Here is a 19,241-nt window from a genome sequence, read left to right as displayed (position 1 = left end):
TGGGAGAAATATGAACCATCTCAGTTGTGTAAGTGTAGTGGCCCAGAACCACTAAAATATGACTTTCATTTTTTTCTGTTATATGTAACTTCTTTAGAGATTAGAAGGAAATAGGGAAGAACATCAGAATAGACTGCAACGTCTCATAGAGACAAAGCAGAGGTATCAATTCAGGTATGACTGACTGCCATTTTGTAATAGCACTGAATGTAAACACAAGTAACCACTTCTCTGAGCATCAGTCCATAAATATTTGACAGAGTAATACATGACTAGGCATACTCTACATATGCAAATTATCCATACTCTATGAATGGCTCTTGCAGCATAGCATTACTGAATATTTTAATAAATGTAGATGTATTTAAGTTCAAATGGAAGCAGCAGCATCAATTACTCAGTATTACTTAATATTTATTATTCTGCAATCAAAAACTTAGAATTACATCCAGTTTGCATAAGTCCATGACAAGTGCTGCACAATCTAGCTTTACTATAGTATCACTTTTTGTATAATGTTGAGCAGGATGTGACAAATGTAAATATTTATGTGGGAATAGGCATTGACTATGATATATATTACAATTACATGACATTTATGAGATTTATCTCTGTTATCTCTCTCCCTCCTTTTATCTCTTTTTTTTTAATGACATTTGGACTATCAGTCTTGCTGCAATGCAACCACCAGGAATGGTAACTAGACTGGCCACAATAGCTCAGACTCCACTCTGTGGTGCCAGCACAGGCAACACTAGTAGAAAGCACTTATGGGTCACAACTTGGCAGCATTGCCTCTACAACTCCCACACTACCTGCACCACCTGCTATAGGTAGCTCTGTCCAGGGGGCTGTTGCACCATAGTAGTGCCAATGGAGGTGTTAACTACAGAGCTGGTGGAATAAATTATGGGGAGTGGCCTTGGTGCCTGCATTGGATGCATAGAAAGAATTCTGCAGCAAATAGTCAAATTGCTGCCCCATCTGGCACTGACCCAGGCATCTGTGACAGGAGACAGTGGTGACAGTTCAGAGGAGGGTGACTATATTCCAACTGTATTCATGCTGGATGGGGATGCACCATCAAAGCCCTGTACGTATCCCAATCATGGTGTCCCCCAACCTCTTATATCATTCACCATTACATGTCTTGTATGTCCTGTATGTCTGCACATACTATCTAACCTAACTTACATGCCTAATCCTCTTATTCCTAAATACCTTCCCCTATATTCCACTCTCTTTAAAAAAAAAGGAAAAGGGCACCTATCCCCCTCCCAAAAAAGTACACCTCATACATAGGTCACTTCTTCATGTATGTGTGTGTATTTCACACTTGATTGGGTTCAGTTCATCACACAACATTATTAAGTTGCTGTCACACATCGTTTATAATGTCACAATCCAGTTTTATCAAATTATTTGTAGATATCCATTGCTAACTTGTAAAGAACTGGATAGCTATAGTGCTCTCCCATGCCCAACCTGTGCATTTCTTAATAATCTCCCAGTGTCTTACCCTCTGCTTGCTCCCCATTTTCAACACTGCCCTATCAATCCCATTTTACACCTTCATTCTGGTCCAAAAATTCATATACTGCACACATGGCCAGAAATGATCCATAAACCAAAAGTTCTAATCCTGCCCTCAGTATTTGCTTGGCATCAAGCAGCCCTGCCACCCATACTTCAGTAACCGCTAGCTCATGTTCTGTGTCAAAAAACTATGAGTTTTTCCCCGGGATACATGAAGCTCAGAGCAAGGACGGGTTTAGCCTTGTGCCAAGTGTCCTCCTTACAGATGGTGCAGCAGAGCACATGAATATTTATGAGGGCGAACTGCCGCACCCTTGACGTGTACAAGAAACATGTGCGAGTGCAGGGGGCATGCTTAAGTGCTCTATGGAGGCGTAAACATGCACCCACAGTTGCACAACCTACTATGCTTACTATTAGAGCCCCCGTCTAATAGTAAGCAATTAAGTCAGTGTCCGTGGATACTGAAATGTATGCTATGCATACAAGAGTGTACACAAACACTGAAATAAACTCAAAGTAGTAAACACACAAGCACGTAGTGGAATGTTGAGCCCTGTCCCTAGAACCATCACAATTATATTCCCCCGTGTCCCTATTTTACATTTGTATTGCTTCATTATCGAACGTATAAGCGAAGCGCAGAGTGTTTGCGCGTCGCCACCCCATGCTTAGCATAGGTTACACATCAAAATCATCCAAATAGAAAAGAACATGCAGAATCAAAAATTAACATCAATAGTGTAGTGGTTAGAGCATCCGCCTAACGAACAGGCATGCACGATTTGAGTCCCACTATAGCACATATCATTTTCCATGTGGAATGTGTATATGAACATATTTATACATCATTTTGCTGTATAACCTACAAAATAACATGTAAATGTGAACTGGAGTACTGCATGAAATGTTTAACTAATGTCATTCAATCACAGTGGTAGTGTCACAATGAATAAGGCACTAGTAAGCAGGTGTAAGCACAAATAAGCAGTAGTAAACATATATAAGTACCAGTAAGCAAGTCTAAATGCATTTTTGCGGGTGTAAGCAGTGTCCACACACATTAAGCATAGTAGAAGCTAACCAAATTTAACAAACTGTAATTGGAAGCTAGCACAGCCTACTGTCGCGCAAACATGCACATACCCGCTCACAACTGCTTAAAAGTGCTTTAATCTCTCTGTATCCAATGGCCCTTGTTCTGGCAGCAAAGAAATAAATGGCCTCTGCAAAGACAAACCCAGGACCCTGCACACCACAGCCAATGTGATTTACCACTAAGCCATGGCAGATATACATAAATCTGATGTTATCACAAACATATCGTCCAGCACAGTCATGCAACAGCATAGGAAATGTATATAATTATGTAGATGTATGTGCATGTGTATATACAGATATATAATACATATATATATATATATATATATATATATATATATATATATATATATATATATATATATATATATATGTGTGTGTGTGTGTGTGTGCGTAGATATACACAGATAAACAGCTATGATAGGAAACAGCACACAAGAATGACATATGTTCACAGGCTATGCCAATGGAAGTGAGGGGCCCAAGCAAGAAACATGTAACACGTAGCATGACTACCCCCTCCAGCCAGACAGAGGAAACATACACACAAACCAGCAAAGAATGTAAATAGTCCACTGCTCCCCAGACCATAGGCAGGATAAAACCAGGGGGGGGGGGCAGAGTGCACCTGTGAAAGCTAATCTTGGAACAGACAGGAGCGTCCCTTGCGGGATGCCCCAAAAATTAACATATAACCAAAGGAAGCCGATATGATGACTATTCTGGCTGGGGTGTGTACATACCCGGAATACAAGGGTGGGAAAGCCTGATGACCCATAGGTAGAGACAACATACGACATGGGTCCCATGAAGTGGAGAGTGGGCAGTGTGTAGTGGTGTGTTCATATCCGACCTGCACCCAGAGTAAGCATGGGTGCAGTAGAGGAGGTGCGGGTGGGGGAACTATGAGTAGCTAGTTATGGGTCTATGTGTGCAGATGTTGGCTGATGTGGGCCTATACGGACAGCCCCAGGGATTTGAGCAAATGTGTTCACTGGGCAGAGGAGTCGCCCAACGAGCAGCCACACCTGCTACGAGTCCCACTGCAGCAAAGTCTAATCTACATGGCAGAGAATGGAATAACCAGATGTAGATGTATATATGTAGAGGAATGTGTGTGCATATCTACCCATAGCAACATGGAGATATACCTCTCCCTCTCCGTAGTACAAATGTATACATACAGAGACAGAATACATATACATACCCACATATAGATATTTACATATGCAGACACCCATACACCCATATGTTGTTAGATATACATAGACAGCAATATATAAATATATACATGTGTGCATTCATATATAGATATATCTGTATATAGTAATGTGTATATATATATAAAATATGTGTGTGTGTGTGTGTGTGTGTGTGTGTGTGTGTGTGTGTGTGTGTGTGTGTGTGTGTGTGTGTGTGTGTGTGTGTGTGTGTGTGTGTGTGTGTGTGTGTGTGTGTGTGTGTGTGTGTGTGTGTGTGTGTGTGTGTGTGTGTGTGTGTGTGTGTGTGTGTGTGTGTGTGCGCGTGTGTTTGTAAATATACACATGTAAATAGCTAGGATATGATACAGCAGTTACGAATTACATATATTCACAGGCCATGCAAATGGGGGTGAGGGGCCCAATCAACAAACGTGTAACACGTAGCATCAACCACCCCCACCTAGACAGGTAAAACATGCAAACATATGATACAAGTAAACACACCACTGCTTCCCAGACCACAGGCAGGATACTACCAGTGGGAGAGACCTGCCAGGTCTAATCTTGAAACAAAGACATCAATGTCCCTTGTGGGACACCGCAAAAATTACTGATCATCGGAGTCAGTCCTTGTAATGATTCATCAAACCATGCTGTAGACGTACACGGACCAGTACGTTGTGCAAGCCTGTTAACCCATGGGTCAACACAATGTATGACATGGGTCCTGACACGTGGAGAGTGGGCAGTGTTTAGTGGTGTGGTTACACCCCACCTGCACCCACAGTAAGGATGAGTGCTGTAGAGGAGGGGCAGGTGGGAGAACTATGGGTATGCAATTATGGGCCTAGGCGTGCAGGTTTGGCTGGCGCAGTTGTATTAGGACCGCCCCGGGAATGTAAGTAATATTCCAAAATGGGCAGAGCTTATGCCCATGCCTCTCAACCCCTAAGAGCAAAACCAATGAACAGAACATAAACCGTTGGGGGAACAAATAGGAACAGAAAGCACATATTCCACTTACAACCTTAGAAAGCTGATAGAATAATAGGTATGCATTTGCATGACTCGGCTGAAGGATGTGGGGTCCTAAACCCAATTACTTATAGGTATATAGGTTCATAGGTAGGTACTAGGCTATTTGCCTTAGGGTCTATATAAGCCTAGCCAAACGGTGCCCTGGCTTTTGCCACCCAAGAAAATTATTTTCCTGTGTCCCTGTCAAGCAGAGCCACAGAAGTGATCCCCGGGGTGAATTTCCTATCTCACATCCAATCATCAAGATTTTTCTTGAAGAGTGCTAATGAGGAGCTTTGTTTGATATAGATAGGTAGTTTGTTCCAGAGTATGGGAAGTCTCTGGGACAGGAATCTATCCCTCCAGCATGTTCTGTTTTTTGTGGTGACAAGGTTTAGTTCCCTAGAGCGTGTAGCTCGGAGGGATTGAGATTTCTTTACGTGGAGCATGTCCAACAGCTTTGGGTTTGACATAGCTTTGTAGGTTAGGCAAAGATCACCTCTGAGTAGGTGATATGTGACAAAGTAAAGCTAGAGTTTTTTGAGATGGTCTGCATAGGGCATCTGTTTGAGGCCGATAATCCTCTTTGTGAGGTATTTCTGTGGCCTTTCCAGTTGTTGTAGCTGTCTTGTGAGGTACATACCAAAAGGGGCATTGTACTCTAATGGGTCTAATGAGTGATGAGTAGAGGGGAACAACGGCCTCTTTTTTCCTGGATATGAAACCTTTTGTGATGAGATGTGCCACGTAGAAGGATTTCCTGACTACTGTGGTGATGTGATTATCAATGGAGAGACTACTGTCCACCTGTGTCCCAAGGTCTCTTATCACACTTTTGGTGTTAAGTAGACTACCGCCTATGTGGTAGTTCATGGGTATAGAGTTTTACCAAAAGGGATGACAATGCACTTTTTGGCATTGAGCTTGAGGCCATGGCTTTGATACCAGGCATCTGTCTCTGTAAGACCCTTTTGTAGGATGTCCACATCAGTAGGAGTTTTGGTTATGGCTCCTAGTTTGCAGTCATCTGCGAACTTTGTTAGCCAAAGACCTTCTGTGTTAGCCTGTACTTCAGAGAAGTAGATACCAAACAGGAGAGGACCTAGGACTGAACCCTGTGGTACTCCACTTGTCACTGGTCTGAAGTTGGATTTAGAGTCTGCTACTTTCACAGTGTGGGCTCTGTCAGTGAGCCAGTTGGCAACCCATCTTGTGACATAGGGATTTATACCTAGTTTAGTGAGTTTGTCTATAATTTCAGAGTGGGGGATGGTGTTGAAAGCCTTGGCGAGATCTAGATAGGTTGTGTGAACCACCTTACCCTCATCTACAGCTTTGGTGACCACTTCAAAGAAGTCTATCAGGTTTAGGAGACATGATCTGTCTTTTACAAACCAGAACTGGGTAGAGTCCAGAGTTTGGAGATTACTAATGTCATTGTTTATAAGTGCCATGAGGATACGCTCCATAGCCTTGCAGACCAGGCTCATCAGGCTAATGGGGAGGTAGTTCCTGGGGTCCGTGGTGGCTCCCCCTTTGTGGAGTGGGATAACTGTTGTTGTGCACCATTCAGTGGGCACAAAGCCTGAGGTAAGGCTATGATTGAACATGGTACTTAGGTGGGGTGCCAGTTCGTTCTGTAGTTCATGTAGAACACAGCCTGGGATGTTTTCAGGTACCATGGATGCTGTGTTCTTGGCTTTGGAGAGTGTGTTTTTTACCTGTGCAGCTGTGATTACAGGTACTTTCCATTCTTCTGGTATAGAGATGGGCCCTTTAGGGGATGAGAGAGGGGTAAAGTTAGCACTGAACCTATCTCCCCAGATTTTGGCAATATCAGTTGGTTCTGTATATTTAGTGCCATTGTGCTGTAACTCAGAGCAGATCTGAGTGTTGCCATTGAGATTCTTGACATAGCTGTAGAATGCTTTGTGGTTGTCTTTAGAATCAGTGGCGATTTTGTTTTCATAACTAGCTTTGGAGGATTTTATGAGGGATCTCAGCTTTTTACTGAGTCTGACCATGGAGTTCCTCCAATCATGAAATTTTACTCTTTTTTGCAACAGTTTCTTTCTTCTGTTGTAGAGTGTGTTTATAGCAGAGGACCACCAGATTGGTTTCCGTTTTTTGGAGGATAGCATCTTGGTTCTGTTAGGGATTGCACGATCCATGCACTCATGTAAGTGCTTATAAAGTGCAATTGTATAGGATTCAACAGTTGTATCTCTATTGTCCATCAGCATGGGTGTTGTGAAGTTTACCACTTCTGTCTTAAGAAGCGTGAAGTTGGCTTTGGAGAAATTTTACAGTGGTTTCCCTAATGGGGGGTGGGGGTGGGATGTGGATGTCTAGGGTGATTTGCTTGTGGTTGGATCTGACCAATGAGGAATTGATCTCCTGTGTGGAACACCAGTTGCCCATGTTGGTAATGACCAGGTCTAGGATATTGCTGCCTCTGATGGGGGTGTGGATAAGTTGATCCAAGGCATTGGAATTTATGAATTCCAGAAAACGTTGAGCACAAGAGTTGGTAAATGAGTAGCTTTCCCAGTTAATGGTGGGGTAGTTGAAATCACCCATTGTTAGGGTGTTAGGTTGTACCCTAATATTTTCCAGTGTATCAAGAAATGAGGAGTGGGAATCCTGGGGCATGGTGGGGGATCTGTAGCAAGCTTGTATTGTGGTCTTGCCCAGAGTTAGTTGCACTTGGATCTCAGATGCATTATGCTGAGCAACTAGCCTGGAGGTGTGGATATTCTTAATGAATATGGACACACTCTGCCTTTAGTGCTTCAGTCCAGGTTAGGTGGCTGAAAGGTGTGGTATGAATTATAGCTTGGTAATGCAGGGGTGCTCTCTGGAGCCTTGAACCGGGTCTATGTCACTGCACAGATGTTGATGTTCTCCATTTTAAGGAGTGCCTTGAGTGAGTGCTTTTTGAGATTTAGACTTCTAGCATTAAGTAGCATTACCCTCAGATTTTGCTTGCTTGTACCTGTTAGGGTGGTGAATTTGTCATTTGAATCTTGCCTAAAAAAGGCACTATAGGTGTGGTAAGAACCTTAGCCAGTATCCGGAATCCCAAAGGCAACAGGTGCAGGCCATCTCTGGCAAAGCATCGTGGTTTGTCGATCATGTCATCCCAAGCAGACAGATACTGGATCCCCTTAGAATGACACCAGAAGCTTAGCCAATTGTTGAAGTCAATCATTTTGTCCTTGTACTGTAGTATCATTCAGGGTGATGGCAGAATGCTACTCAGGGCTAGCATCATACCTGCCTGGGCTACAAGATCTGAAAGCTCCTCCATGTCTCTTTTCATGTAGTCTAGGGAGGTACATCTCAGGTCATTCACACCAACATGGACAATGACAGAGTCATATTTGTACTTGCTGTGGAGTGACCTCAGTGCATGCATTATATGGCGGATCCTGGCACCTGACAGGCAGCTGACAGTAACTTTCTCCTTGTTTAGCCTGGCGAGTGGAACATCAGTGTGCCTGACTATGGAGTCACCTATGACTGAGTGTTGGGTACGTTGTTATGCCTTATGGGCTGTGGTTGAGTGGCACACTGAGTTTGTGGGCTATGTGTCATTTGAGTTGTGTTGGGGGGTGGAGGTTGCTTGCGTTTCTGCTTTGAATGTCCCTGTTGCTTGGGTAGATTTATTTTTGAGAGCCTTCTGAATGATGGTGTGTGTTTTACATTGTTTTGTGTATTTTTTGGTGGTGTAGGTTTTGAGGAACTATGTGATGAGTGTGGTGTGGTGCACGTGTTTACCTTCTCCTCTTGACTGTCTAGTCCAGTCTTGGGTGAAGAGAGCTTCGCTTCCAGTTTGTTTATATAAGTGCATCTCTCGCAGGTTGTAGTGTTGGGTGGTAGGAGGAGAGGGTTGTCTGTGTACATGAGGCAATTGCTGCATTGCCCCAAGATGCCCAGATTCAAAAGGTAGACAGGAGAAAACACCGGGATCTGACCCTTAGATGTATCTGGATAAGTGCTTATTTATTAAGTACTAAAAACTGTTTCCTCAAGACAAGTGAGGAAAGTTGAGTGCTGTAGTAATTTGTAGCTATTTAGTGCTTACAATGAGTTCTGAACAAGTGCTGAACTCAAAGAAACAGATTTGAGTACTGGAACTAGAAAACTGGCTAGTTCTAAGAAACAAAATTAAGCTAGAAGGCTTCCCTCCAACACAGAAAGGATTGGGGGCTCAGAAGCTTACAAACAGCCCTGGATACAGCAAATCTGTATCTGGACTAGACAACTCATAGGAAAGGCAGGAAACAAGCTTAGAATATATATATATATATATATATATATATATATATATATATATATATATTTTTTTTTTTTTTGTAAAGTGGAAAGTGGAAAGGAGGAGCATAAGCTAACTGGGTTGGCCTTCTCCCTGGAATAGGTAGAATGAGGTAATGACACTAGACTGGGAGGAGTGTCCCAGATCAAAGTTACAGTAGGGGTGGGCAATTGCAAAGCCACCGAGTATAAAAACAGGATACCAAGACGGAGGGAGGATGGGAAACAAAAATCAGAACAGACAAACCCAACCAGATGCTTAACAATTGTAAAAAATTCTACTTAATACATCACACACAGTGAGTAAAATAAAAGTGCTATAAATAACTCAAAAATAAGCAAAAAACAGGATATTTAATGTTATATATCACAGATTAGTTAGCTCAGAGCCCTTCCTCCAACTTCCTCCAATGAGCTCAGTGTGAAATGGCAGAAACAGTCACAAGTTAACATCTTAAGTAACAAAGTTGAAACCTGAAACAACTTTAAAAAAAGCTTGAAAGAACCAATGAGGTGCTTACAACAAGGCATAGTCCAGGCAACCCCAGTCAGCCAATGACCACAGACAATTCACTCTCACTGAAATGCTATACTGGCCTTGGCTAAGCTATGATGGCCTGGAACATGTGCTCAAACACACAGCCTCTACTAACAAACAACAGGCCAAAACACAAGCCTGAATATGGACAATGCTACACTACCAACACTACTTAGGTAGAAGAAACTACAGAAATGTTTAAACAGATAAAGGATCAAGAAGACTCTAGAGAATGCTTTTAAATGCAAACAAGTTATATGATACACTCCTAGTAGGAAATCAGAACAAACAAACCCAACCAGATGCTTAGCAACTGTACAAAATTCTACTTAATACCTCACACACAGACTGTGTGACACAGTGAGTAAAATAAAAGTGGTATGAATAACTCAGAAATAAGCAAAAAACAGGATACTTAATGCTATATATCACAGATTAGTTAGCGCAGAGCCCTTCCTCCAACTTCCTCCAATTAGCTCAGTGTGAAATGGCAGAAACAGTCACAAGTTAACTTCTTAAGTAACAAAGTTGAAACCTGAACCCTGAAACTTGGCTGTATTTAATGGTGTCATTTTGCAGGTATTTGCCAGACAGGTGCAGATTGTAAGAGGAACACACCAATAGTATGAAGCAAACTCTGGACAGGCTGCGGATTCTGTACAGTCGACCGGCATGCTTATGCCTAATGGGCAGCCATTCCCGATATGGGTCCCACCGCAGCACAGTCTAGTTTAAATGGCTAAGTATGGTATGACGTCTTTGCATAACCCACTACACAACATCTACGAACACATGGTCGCAACACCTCACTGTAGGCATGTAAGCCGATGTAATAGGCATCACAAGGTATTATTGTAGTCCTCACCCCCACCCAGGGGTGTGAGTGTCAGATGCAAACACCAAATGCAGTGCATTTGTAAGTGTGGGAGCAAGCAGGTGTAAGCCTGTTTGGCTGCCGGTATGCGAGTATCACACTGGTGAGGCAATGCAGAGGCTTTGTGTAAGAAACTGTAACCGGAGGTTAGCATTGCTCAGCTCCACGCAAACCCGCGCACACCCGCTCACAACTGCTTTAAAGTGCCTTAATCACCCTGTACCCAACAGCTCGTGTTCTGGCCAGCAACAAAATGAACAGCCTCTGCAAGGCTAGAACTCAGGGCCCTGTACATCACAGTCACAGTAGTTAACCACTAAGCCATGATAGCAATACATATAAAGGTGGTATCAGCAAACTAATCCTCACCACAGGAAAATCAAATCAAACATGTGAACTGACACTATGTACAGTGTAATGCTCTATAACCTGCCACAGACCATATAGATGTGAATTGGAGTACTGCAGTAAACATAGAGTTGAGGTGTCACTGTAATAAAGTTATGAAGTCCCCAGGACCCCATACAGTGTATGTACACATGAATGAAGGATACCAGACACATATATAACCTGTAATGGATAAGACATAGCTTAGCATTTTTGAAATTGGCCAATTACAGAAAAGTGTGGGAATCCGGCCCTACTTAAACCAAAGAGACGGGAATATGGCTCATAACTGGTTGTAGCATCCCCCTGCAGGCAGAATGGCTGGAGTGGGAGAAGGCACTCGCTTTACAGTGCAGCACTGGGGCATCCAGGAGTCCAGACTCATGGCATGGCTCCTGGTAAAGCACCATGACAGGAGACTGCTGCAGGGCCAGTACCAGGGCTCGCAGTACAAAACGGAGGCCTGGGACAGTCTCGCCCGTGACCTCACTAGTGCCACAGGTATCCCCTGGACTGGTGAGCAGGTCAGGCACCACCATGCAGACCTGAAGCAGTGGAGGGGGGTGTCCTGGAACAGTGGATCCAGGAAGCAAGGCAGATGCAGAATTCCCCAGAACTGAGTAAGTACTCCTTCCACTACGTAGTTAATAATTGCCTAGCTTGTGTATACTATGGATAGGTATGGCTAAATATCACTGTACTTCTCTGACAGCTGCAGATGAGCATGCTGCAAAACAGCTTCCAAACACCCCTCCCCGTCCAAGGTGTCCCCCCCACATGTCATATATTTACCCTGTACATGTCTTGTTTGTCTTGTCTGTCATCCTACCCAACCTATCCTCCCTGATCATACCTACTCTCCTTCCCCATCCCACTCTCACCTAAAAGTAAAAGAAAATAAGGGCAATCCGTTCCCGCAAAAAAATCACGCCCCATACATAGCTGTCCATTTCACACACATGTCCACTGGACACATGTAAACATTTCTAATTGGCATCACAACATACTATTGTTGTCCTCACCCGTCTCTCAGGGTTGTGAGTGTCCAAATGTACCACTGAATTTATTGCATATGCATAGCTACTGCTGTAGAAGAAATGGACAGCTATGGACCTTCCCTACACCCTTCCTGCACATCCCTAGCTATCATGCCTACTGTCTTTCCCTCTTTGTGCCCCATTTTCACCACTTTCCTATCACCCCTTTTTTCTTTTCTTTTAAAGAAATTAGCATGGGGGTAAGTGGGAGTAAGTATTTTTAAGCAGCAGTGAGAGGGTTACAGCCTGTTTGCATGGGGGTAAGCACTTCCTACACAGGTTAATTAATCAAGAAGGTAACTGAGTGTAAGGAACTGTAACCAAAAGTAACCACTGCTTACCATCGCGCAAACCCGCGCACACCCACTCACAACTGCTTAAAAGTGCCTTAATCACTCCGTATCCAACGGCCCTTGTTCTGCCCAGCAACAAAATAAACGGCCTCTGCAAGGCTCAAAACCAGGACCCTGCACACCACAGCCAATGTGATTTACCACTAAGCCATGGCAGATATGCAGACGTTGGATGTTATCACAAACATAGCATCCAGCACAGTCATTCAACAGTATAAGAAATGTATTCCATTATGCATATGTATGTGTGTGTTTATGTCCATATATATATATATATATATATATATATATATATATATATATATATATATATATATATATATATATACACATACATATATATATAATATATAGATATATCAAGAACATACCATGTGACAACAAAGCAGTAAAAAAGAATGAAAAGGGAAACACCTGCAACTCCTGTATTATGTAGTGGTGTTGTCCTATGTAATATCAAGACACCCTCAGACAGACATGTGTCATTAACACATGCAAACATTAAATACATTACTTTGAGCATTTCATTTATAGTAACAAAACAGGCCCTGTCCAATCATTATGTGAGAACAGTACTCTTGCAAGGTGCTGTGTGCAACATCATCATCATTAAAAAGTTAAATGGGGTAACCATAGAGGGACTGGTAGTGTTGTGTGTACAATGGGGTCGTCTGCATCACATGTACCTGGAACCTTTAGGAGTCATGTGCATACCAGGATCGTGTGCTTGAGAGAGGGGTGAGGACAACAGTAGTATGTTGTGATGCAAGTTACAAAGGTTACATGTGTCCAGTGGACACGTGTGTGAAATGGACAGCTATGTATGGGGTGAAAGTTGTTCTGGGAACAGATTGGCCTTTTGTTTCTGTTTTTGTAAGGTGAGAGTGGGATGTTGAGGAAGGATAGTAGGTATGCTCGTGGAGGATAGGTTGGGTAGGATGACAGACAAGACAGCATACAGGGGAGGTAGATGACACATGTGGGGGGGATACACCTTGGATGGGGAGGGGTGTTTGGCAGTCACAAGCCCATGAGCTCCCAAATGGAAACAGTGGGATGGAGGTCCCCACCCATGGGCAGCCACCAATGCATCATCACAGCCGCAAAGGTGGTTGTGCTGGGGGCTGTCTAGGAGGGGCAGGCTCACCCTCTAAATGTGACACTCTGCCCACGAGCTGGTGTAGCTGGCCTCAAAACCCCTTATTAAGCCCCCTACACACCACGGCCTGGACTGTATGATGGCTGACAAGTTCCTGAATGGACCTGCTCCAAGGGGGGGCAGGCCCCATCCTCAGTGGCAGTTTTAACAGAAGGTGGTGCAGAGCCAACAGAGTTAGAGGTCCAGGGCTGGGCCCCAGATGTGCTGGTGCCCAGTGCCATGGCCAGCTGAAGTGGGACAGGTGGTTCCGCCGGGACCTCCAATCCCATACAGCCTATGGTGTTGCAGTTTTAACACAGATAAGGCTTAGTAATAGTCAACAGCATTCAGGATTACTTATAGCAGCATGCATAGATATTACCATCAACCCAAGACAACAGATGTCATACATTTGCAGAGGGAGCACAACACATGCATATATACTGCATGACATCTGTCCAAAGCCTAGATGACTTGTGACTGCAGCTATGAACAGTGGCCCACTATTGGCATGTCACTGTGATAACCTCAGACAGTGACTGTCATACCACTGTTTCATGTGATGTATGTCCAATCAGGGATGCGATGGCAGTAACTCTCATCACTGTCACCATGTACTGACTGCAATCATCACACTATGCTTCTGCAGTTCACAGATGTGTGTTCTGTGAGTAACACAAAAAACAAATGGATCCACACACTGACCAGTCTATAGATGACCCTACAGATGGGGGGTTCCTCACAAACAGAACACTATCTTGTCAGTTATTAAAACATGCAGATTAGCCATTACCACACACAACTTGTTAAATTGGCAGTAGTCTGAATGAAGCATAGCTACACTTACATGCTGTAGTCATGTCTGGCACATCACCCTCCCATCTTTAGGCTACTTTCCACTGTGTATGTCATTTGAGGAATATCTGGATTTCATCTGTGATGCTGTTTACCAAACACCAGATCCAGGTTCCACTCACAGCGACTGTCATGGGCAAACACCAACATGATGTTCCTAGATATTGTACTGTGTTTCCATGCAATTGGATATGTGAATCTCACCACAGCTGTTCCACATGCAATCAGCTATAGGAGGACTGCAATAGGTGCAGAGGCCAGCACCTGATCATGACCATCACTTACAAAACACAAGCTGCTGCTGAGCAGGTGTACACCTCTACATCCACCAGAGAGTGTGGGTGTGAGGGACAGACAGAGGCAAAGTACATCAGAGAAGGGCTGGGAGACTAAAACCTAAGCATCGTCTGTCACACACCTACCAGTACAGGGGTTCAAACCCCTGACTGACTAGCCATTACTATTACAAGTGCATGCAGTTACCCCATGTGCCACATAGCTGACATGTTGGTGTGCTGTAAGAACATATATGTGTGTGCTGGTGAGTGACGTCTGCAACAGAGATATAGTAGACATACATTAGGTGTAGCACACATGGATGTCCACATGAACAGATGTCATTGTTAACACAACCACACTCTTTAAGGGACTCAAACACATTGGGACACTTTGGCAGGCTCGCAAATACACTTCCTAACTACTTAGTTTGCCACACTACAGTAATGCACAGGTATTACATGCACCACAGGGGTTATCCTGAGGTTCTATGGGCTATGGCATGTGAACGTGTCTGACATCAGTCAGTATGCCAATGGGAGTTATACTGAGTGTGACTGTGGTTGGGAACAACATACCCCACATGCAGACACAAGGTGCCAGTACTGACATGCATGTGTGCATTGCTTCATGGGTGTGTAGTGGTTGGCTGTGCAAGATGTCTGTACAAGGCTGGGTGAGGGGTAATCCTTGGCATCAGGCCACCTGACAATGGTCTGCAGTGTGGTTCAGGGGTGTATTGTCTGCAATATCCCACACAGATGGGTATTGTATTAACTGTCCTGTCATCCTGGTTAACATTGTGTGTGGCCATTGCTTTGCAATGCATGCCATGCCTGTGTTTGATAGTCATTGACATGGACATTGCCTGGGATGTGCACGTCCCACATTAATGTACAGTGACATGTTTAAGTGTACCTGGTTTGCCTGGCGCATGTTGTGTACACAGACTGTTATCATCAGATGTGCCAATCCTGGCCTGGTGTGGCAGGACCTGCTAATAGACAGCAGGTTGACCATGCATCTGCATTGATAGCATGATACAGGTATTCCCTGGTGTCAGTGGCATCTGTCCATACAGGGCATGCGTGTAAAGCATTGTATGTCCTTTGTGGACCACATTTGATGGCACCACATATGTTGCAGGCCCCAGTGCGGAACACAGCGAAGGTGCATTGTCCGCAATTATTTGCCTGTTGTACTGGTAGACAGGGTGCCATGCCCTCTGCAGCCCACTGCATTCACACCATGCCTACTATCTGTCAACAATGTGCAGGGTAATAGCAACATAGCGGGATTTTCTATGCAAGTGTGTTTGTGTATGACACATGGGTTCAGACCGTATTCTGGGTAATAGTAGGGGTGCTTACTTTGTTCACCAGGCCTTTTGCCAGATGTAGGGGTATGGCTTGCCAACACAGTCTCTTGGCTGATTGAAATCTGTAATCCTCGTGAGGTGGACATTGTGACATATAATATGGCAACCATATAGGAAAACTACAAAAAACGCTCCGCAACATGTCCAGTGGTTAGACACTCATAGCCACCTCTGCACAGGCTCTGACTGTCAAACACACACACACACACACACCTGCCACATCTTGGAATAGAACTCCTACCTAACTAGTTAATCACACTACAGCATTACACAGTTATAGCATGCGCTATGGAGATTACTGGGCTACCCCATCCCCAGAGGTGTATTTCACAAGGAATGACATCAGCAGGGTTACCAATGTAGGGAAATTCAAATTTCCTGCAAGTGAGTAGCTCAAAATGCATTGCTCATAAAACAGACCGTGAGACACACACAACACATCTACAACTGACATGTGTGGGTATAGCACCCATGACCAAGATCTATATCATACTACTGCATGGAGATGTTATAAGTTCATAGGTTCATAGGTTGGTACTCAGCTATCGGCCCGAGGGCCTATACAAGCCTAGCCATAACAATTCTTTGGCTATTTCTTCCCACACTATTTATTTCCCTGGACCCCCTGTCTAGCAGGGAAACTGACATGATCCCTGGCGTGAATTTCCTTTCTCCCATCCAATCATCAAGGTTCCTTTTGAAGAGGGCCAAAGAGGCACTCTGCTTGACATGCATGGGCAGTCTATTTCAGAGTCCGGGGAGTCTCTGGGTCAGGAACCTATCCCTCCAGCATGTTTTGTTTATTGTGATGACAAGATTTAGATCCCTGGAGTGGGTGGTTCTGAGGGATTGGGATTTCTTTAAGTGTAGCATGTCCAACAGCTCTGGATTTGACATGGCCTTGTATGTTAAGCAGAGATCGCCTCGGAGTAGACGATATGTAACAGAGTATAGCTGGAGTTTTTTAAGGCAGTCAGAATAGGGCATCTGCTTTAGGCCTATGATTCTTTTAGTGAGGTATTTCTGCGGCCTTTCCAGTTTTTGCAGATGACTTGAGAGGTACATACCAAATGGGGCATTGTATTCTATAATGGGTCTAATGAGGGATGAGTACAGTGGGACAATGGCCTCCTTTTTTTCTGGATGAAAAGCCCTTAGTGATGAGGTGTGCCACATAGAAAGATTTCCTGACTGTTGTGGCGATATGGTTATTGAAGGTGAGGCCACTGTCCATCTGTGTCCCTAAGTCTCTTATCACACTTTTGGTGTTTAGTGCACTGTCACCTATGTGATAATTCACGGGTACATGTTTTTTCCCAAAGGGGATAACTATACATTTTTTGGCATTGAGCTTGAGCCCATGGCTCTGGCACCAAACATCTGTTTCTGTAAGGCCCTTTTGTAGAGTATCCACATCATTTGGGGATTCAGTAATGGCTTCCAGTTTGCAGTCATCTGCAAACTTTGTTAGTCAGAGTCCCTTAGTGTTGGCCTGTACTTCAGAGAAGTAGATGCCAAACAAGAAAGGTCCCAGGACTGAACCCTGAGGTACTCCACTTGTCACTTGTCTGGAGCTGGATTTGGAGTCAGCTAGTTTTACAGCGTGGGTTCTGTCAATAAGCCAGTTGGTAACCCTTTGAGTGATGTAGGGATTAATGCCCAGCTTAGTAAGTTTATCTATCATTCCAGAGTGGGGGATGGTGTCAAAGGCCTTGGCGAGGTCCAGATAGGCTGTGTGGACTGCCTTACCCTCGTCCACGGCTCTGGAGACTGATTCAAAGAAGTCAATAAGTTCAGGAGACAAGATTGGCCCTTCACGAATCCAAACTGGGTGGGGTCCAGTGTTTTAAGGTTGCCAATGTCTTTGTTTATAAGTTCCATGATAATACGTTCCATGGCCTTGCAGATCAGGCTCGTCAGACTGATGAGGCGGTAGTTCCCAGGATCCAAGGTGGATCCCCCCTTGTGGAGTGGGATAACTGTAGCTGTATGCCACTCAGTGGGCATGAAGCCTGAGGTGAGGGTATGATTAAACATGATACTTAGGTGAGGTGCCAGTTCATTTTATAGTTCATGTAGTACACAGCCTTGGATGTCATCTGGTCCCATGGATGCTGTATTCTTAGCTTTGGAGAGTGCATTTTTTACCTGTGTGCCCATTATTACCGGAATTTGGCAATCTTCCAGTATTGAGATGGGCCATTTATGGGATGAGAAGGGGGGGTGAAGTTGGCACAGAATCGATCTGCCAGGATATTGGCAATATCCTTGGGATCAGCATATTTAATGACATTCTGTTATAGCTCAGAACAGATCTGAGCATTGCCATTTAGATTCTTGACATAGTTATAGAATGCCCTGTGGTTGTCTTTGGAATCTTTGGCAACTATATTTTTGTAACTAGCTTTGGAGGATTTTATGAGGGATCTCAGCTTCTTACTGAGGCTGGTAAGGGAGTTTTTTGCATCCTGGGATTTTCCTCTTTTCTGCAACAGTTTTTTCCTTTTGTTGTAAAGTTTGTTTATGGCAGGGGACCACCAGATTAGCTTCCTTTTTTGGAGGAGAGCATCTTGGTTCTATTTGGGATGGCACGATTCATGTATGAGTGGATGTGCTTGTACAGTGCCTTAGTGTAGGACTCAGCAGTCGAACTTTCAGTTCCTGTCTGCATGGGTGTCATGAAGTTTGCAACTTCTGACTTGAGTAGCATGAAGTTGGCCTTGGAGAAGTTTTTTTTATGGAGGTTTCCTTACTGGGGGGTGGGGGTGGGATGTGGATGTTAAGGGTGATTAGCTTATGGTCTGACCTGACCAACAAGGGGTGACCATAGGTGTGGAGCATCGATTTCTCATGTTGGTAATGAACAGGTCTAGGATATTGGAGCCCCTGGTGGGACTATGGATTAGTTGATCCAGGGCATTGGAATTTATGAATTCCAAGAACCGTTGGGCAAAGGTGTTGGTGCACGAGTAGTTTTCCCAGTTAATGGCAGGGTAGTTGAAATCACCCAGTATTAGGGTGTTTGGTTGTATATTAATATTTTCCAGTATGTTTAGAAAGGTGTAGTGAGAATCTTGGGGCATGGTGGGGATCTGTGGCAAGCTACAATTTGGATTGCAGTCTTACCTAGTGTTAGTTGTACCTGGAGAATTTCAGACGTATTGTGTTGAGCAACTAACCTGGTGGTGTGAATATCCTTGGTGAATATGAACACTCCTCCACCTTTAGTGTT

This window comes from Protopterus annectens, chromosome 1.part1, assembly GCF_019279795.1.
Source record: "Protopterus annectens isolate FY-2018-M chromosome 1.part1, PAN1.0, whole genome shotgun sequence".
In the NCBI taxonomy this organism is placed as follows: Eukaryota; Metazoa; Chordata; order Ceratodontiformes; family Protopteridae; genus Protopterus; species Protopterus annectens.
Note: the sequence above shows the minus strand (reverse complement) of the source record.